The sequence below is a fragment of the Linepithema humile genome, chromosome 7, assembly GCF_040581485.1.
Source record: "Linepithema humile isolate Giens D197 chromosome 7, Lhum_UNIL_v1.0, whole genome shotgun sequence".
Classification (NCBI taxonomy): domain Eukaryota; kingdom Metazoa; phylum Arthropoda; class Insecta; order Hymenoptera; family Formicidae; genus Linepithema; species Linepithema humile.
Genome location: NC_090134.1, coordinates 14,111,488 through 14,117,151, shown reverse-complemented (window position 1 = coordinate 14,117,151; position 5,664 = coordinate 14,111,488). Strand labels below are relative to the sequence as shown.

Sequence of the window (5,664 nt, the reverse complement as noted above, 5' to 3'; positions counted from 1 at the left end):
ATAATAAAACAGTATCCGAAAATCTTCTTGCAAAGTTTTTCCAGATTCTAAACCCGTAAACATCCAACGGCTGTATTTTTCCTGTAGAATAGGTTATCATTAGGTGTAGATATGCGTAATAATTGTTGCCTTTTAAAGGATTGAACAATTTGCATCATCTGTGACATTGTTATGGACAATAATTCGTATCTTTTGGTAGTAAAAAGATTTCAACGCATTGAATATTTTTATGATGTTGGCATTTTATCCTCTGCTCTCCACATATATAAATGTTCTACATTGAATAGCGAGGTTTCCCATATTCATTTAGACGAAGTTAATGCAAAATGTTATAGGATGCCTTTTTGGAATTCTACAGTAGATGATAGCAGTAGCGATGAAGAAAACGAATCGGAAACATCTCAATACATAGTAGCCACTATTGTACATAGTAAGAAAATGTAAAGTATATATAAATTTCTAAGATTTTCAGAATATATTATAATTTCTTTTGCTTGCTTGGTATTTTATAATATTTTTCTTCTACTTTTTTGTTGCCGTCTTTTTCACTATTTCTTTTAACAATACTTTGGTCAATACTTTATATCGCATGACATGTTGTAATATCACATTGTGCTATTATATCTTTTGTGCTATTATATCCTTAGTGCTAGATAATCTTTCTGCTAGATTTTTTCTTTTTATTGATTGTTAGAAATATGTTTACACTTTTTAATAATTTCTTAAATAGTTCTCTTTGCCATGTCTTCCAAATAATTCTTTGCGATTCTTGTTACTAATATTTTATCCAAAGAAACAGGTAACAGTATCATTGGACATGAAAATGAAAAGTATAACACGTCACAAAGGTAAATCATTTGTACAGAAGTTCAACATTGTAACGTTATTAAGTTTTTATTTATTTAGTCAAGATCTTTTCAAAGCACTATAATAGAATTTTTTTTTAAATAATTTTTTGAATTATAATATATAGAAATATGCAATAAAAATTTTATAATTTTATTAATAAAAAAAAGTACAATTGCATGTTGCAAGTGCACTAATGTATTTCTATAAAAAATCGTATTATAGGATAGTAAAGTACGATAATGTAACATTTTTTCAACAAATTTTTTTTAACTTTATTTGGAACAATTGTTAGAAATATTCTGTATAACATCTTTTATTGTAATTATTAATTCACTTACTTTAATAATAATAATAACATATAATAACATATATTTTTTTTCAGGCTCAGATGGGTAAGCTGCAGCGGCCAACACGGCCAATTAAGAAGCCGTTACGCTACGTCACCACATCTTCGGACCAAGCTCCCACTTTGAAACGGAAACCCCGAACAAACAACAGCACTGGAGGGATAGATGATGATATCAACAGCTTAAGAAATATTTTTCAAGAGAATGAAGAAGATGAAAGGGATGAAGAATACGAAGAAGATAAAGAGGATGAAGAGTACGAAGATGAAGAGAATATAGAAGATGAAGAGGAAGAAAATGAAGAGGAGAATGAGGAGAATAAAAAGAATAAAGAGAATGAAGATGTGTCATCACATACACATACATTCAGAGATATTGACACACACAAAAACATTAATTTGCATCCAAACGTTCCAAGAAAGACTTATTCATTACACGTTCCATTTTCTACATCACAGGTAACACGAAAACACATTCTTTTCCATATAACTACACAAGGGCACAAAATAAAACTTAGGGTTTTTGCCCACAGGACGCGAAAACGCTTGCCGCGCGGCAAAAGGCGACACGGCAGCCAATCAACTTACTACATTTTTGTACGAGAAAAAAATTGATTGGCTACCGCGTCGCCTTTTGCCGCGCGGCAAGCGTTTCCGCGTCCTGTGGACATGGGGCCTATTACGTATCTTTTAAAAAAATAAAAATGCGAAAAGTGAGAAAATTTACTAGGTTATGACCAATAAGATTGATCATAATTTAATAAATTTGCTCATTTTTCGCATTTTTACTCCTTTTAAAAAATACATAATAGGTCCCCAGGAATCCTTACCCTACGCATTAACATGTGTTACAGAATACTTCTTTGAAGAATTCTCAGAATCGTGCTAAAATCGAGTCAAGAGTCGAGTCAACAACGTCTCAGGGATTAAAACCGATAGACTCATATCGGTGAGTGGAGAATTTGAATAATTAGTATATATATATATATATATATATATATATACATATAATAATAAATATATATATATATATATATATATATATATATATATATATACACGTGTGTGTGTATGAGGGTGTGCGTGCGTGTGTGTGTGTGTGTGTAACATAGATGCTACTATTAAAAGAAATTATTTTGTTATTTTGATATTTATAATAAAAGATTTATTTGTTACATCTTTTTATAAGTATTATCTACCTGTTAATGTTTACAGAAAAATACAGGATCGTTTTGACAGTGTTGAAACACAGCTTAAGTAAGTATGACATCTATGATAGATTTTATTAGTACGTAAAAACCTCCATAATACTAATATTTGTTACATTATAATTGTGTTGTAGAAAGATGAATACACTTTTGGAACATATTTCCAAGCGTATACAAGAACAAAAAGGTATACCGCGGAAGCCATCTGTTCTTCCTATTTCTTCCTGCTCAGAAATGGATGCTTTCGAAAGGGCTGACGATAAAATTTACTGCGACGTCGTAAGTAAAAATAAAAATATATATTATAATAAAATATTTATAATTTATATTACAATTATTTTTAACATTTTACATTTTGCTTAAGTGACTTATTTTGGGCACATTGGCGGATTCCATCCAAAAGAAGCAATTAATTTATGTTTTAAGGAAGGAATAAAAGATTCAATTACTTCTTCTTTTACCTGGTGGGGTCGCAATCAAAACCATCGGTCCTTATACAATGCTCGCCTTACTATGGCAATATACGGTATTTTCAATTTTTCAACGTACGTCTTAATATTCTTGTATCAAAAATAAATGATTATAGTGTTTGCATTTTTTTGCAGAGGCTGCCCAGGGAGAAACACAAGATCGGATATACGTCTATTAGATGTCGGAGCCATCTAGTCTAAAATAATGTCTAGAAATATCTAAATTAGATGCCATGTAATTTTGTGTCATTTATTTCCTTATACAAAATTAAAACTTAATATTTACACAATAGCGATGTATTGTTTATCAAACACTGTTTAGATTACAAATTATCTTTCGGCATCTAATAGATGTCTAATAGACTTCTAACAATAAGTAAATATATTAATGCAATATAGCCTCATTAGGATAAAAACACAAAAATTTTGTGGTTAAAAAAATAATCTCATAAAATGTATTTTCTAATATTAATATTTACTTTGTATTTGCGCGAATCAATTTCTGTCTGTCACGATTTTGGAGATTATAAAATTAATAATGATGTCTACATATATGGTCGATAGCTATACCTGCAAAAAGAAAGAGATAGCATTATGTCTGTCCTCTTTTACCCAAGGCTGTCAGCAGCATATACAATTAAATAACCCCCTCTGTCCTGGTCAACTTTTATCTAAACCATTTTTTTGTAGATACCGTAATTTGGAAGATATTCGGATCCATAGATTAAAATGACTCACCCTGTATAATTATAATCGATTATAAATTGTTCTTTAATATTATATTATATTAATATTATATATATATATAATATTTTTACGGAAAAATTGTTTTAGTAATTTTGATTTTTGCAGGTGCTATATTGACCAATCAATATCGATCATTTATATGATTGGTTACGTTGCCTTTCATACCGCTCAGGCTCAACAAGTATTGCCGCGCGAATGCCGTAACCTATTCACGTGTTCACGTGCTGTGCTGTCTTGTGTCTCGTGTGTGCTGCTATAAAACAGTGAAAAATGGATAATGAAAAGAAACCGGTAAGTGCACGATTTTTTTCCCAAGGAAAAATTGATTGTGCTTTATCTTGTGATTTAATATCTTTGTGTACTTTAAAGTAAAATATTACGCTTTTAGGTTAGTTCGCATTTGCAAAAGTTTGCGTTGCATCGCATTGCATGGGCGCCGACTTTCCAAAATTTCAATGGGTGCACGAACGAAAATTTGATTATATAGATACTGTGGTAGAAATCCAAAATTATCATTTTTAGTTTTTTAAAATAAATTTTTATTAAAATTTGCATATAGGTAACCTTTAATAAAAATAAAATTTGAAACAGGTATGTTATTAAAATTCGCATATAGGTAACCTTTAATAAAAATAAAACTTTAAACTTAAAAATAAAAAAAAACTATTGACTTAACTAAAATAAACATAGATATAGGTACGAGTTTTTAGTTTATTAGCGGTTAGCGACGCGATGGAACGTATTCCGTCTCACAGCCGAACAGTCTATAAACTCATTTGCTATATTTTCTACATTTATAGCGCATGTTTCTTCTTGGTGGACATGTAGCATTGCTAAATCATTCAATCTCTGTTGCCTCATAGTTTGACGAATATAGGTTTTAAGTCTTCGTAGGCAGGAGAATGATCGCTCTGCTGTACATGTTGACGTAGGGACTGTCACCAAACAAGTTATGAATCGTTTGAATTCACTTAGCATTTCACCGGTTATATGGCCATTTTTGTGATTTCGGAAAAAAATCAGTACATCATTTAAATTTTCAACTTTAGAACCTTCCTGCTTAGCAATGTCAAGGAACATACCACAATGTAATTTCAGGCGTTCTTCATCAAAATCGGATCCATAAAAGTTGGTGACAGTCTTCACATCTTCTGAACCCGTCGCAAACCGCTCCATTTTTGTTAAATGGTCCACTGTGTCAGACTGAAATCTGGCATTAAGACTACTCAATGTTTGATCAACTACTTCGAAAAATGTCTGTCGGTATTTATTTATCTTTGGGAGTCTTAAAATAGTGAGTAGTTGATGATGAGTCATCCAGACGACGGGGAAGTTTTCTTTTGCGAAGCAGGACTGGCTGCTCGATTTCTAATTCTGCGCACTTCTTCAAAATGCCGTCCCACAGACATTCAAAATTATTTTCTCGTTGTTGTTGTAATGTTTTTTTCAAAATGTCGACGCTATTAATAACATCCTGTAAATGAAGGGACTTTTTTTGAAGTTGAGAATTTAATGTTTCTATCCTAGCAAAAACGCTGATCATTAATTGAAGGAGAAAAACGTTCTCAAACTTTAACATTTGTTTTAAAAAACCACTTGCTTTGGCACCAGGTTCCCCTCGTTCTTTGCTTAATTTGTTAAAAAACGTCAATAAAACCTTATAATTGGATTCAATTATTTGCAAGGAAATAATCCGTAGGCACCATCTCGTTGGACAAAATAGACGCAGTAGATTTATATCTGTCGTTATTAAGTGATTCCGCTTCACCATCTTTTTGCAGCTTGTTGAAACATGCAACTCGTTTAGGCGAATTTCTGACGAACGCTATTAACTCTTTCATTAATGTTAGAAAATCTCTAATGATGGGAATACCCTGCATTGAATCCTGTACAACTAAGTTGAGTGTATGAGCTGAACAATGGACAAATAGTGCTCGTGGTTCGTCGCTTTTAATTCTAGTTTGTAGCCCAGATATGTTTCCGCTTACAGCACTTGCGCCATCGTAACATTGTCCTCTGCATTTGTGAATGTTCAATGAGAATC

The 5,664-nt window shown here is 31.7% G+C and overlaps 1 long non-coding RNA gene across 2 annotated transcripts; it reads left to right on the top strand.

Moving 5' to 3' along the window:
- Window positions 1-511: 511 nt before the first annotated feature.
- On the top strand, window positions 512-2,713 carry LOC137001283 (uncharacterized). 2 transcript variants are annotated; one of them, XR_010891355.1, is made up of 4 exons: window positions 521-848; window positions 1,232-2,144; window positions 2,411-2,452; window positions 2,538-2,713. It is a non-coding gene; the product is annotated as an uncharacterized lncRNA (long non-coding RNA). The 2 variants fall into 2 exon arrangements; XR_010891356.1 differs by lacking the exons at window positions 2,411-2,452; window positions 2,538-2,713 and having other exon boundaries at window positions 512-848.
- Window positions 2,714-5,664: the final 2,951 nt, after the last annotated feature.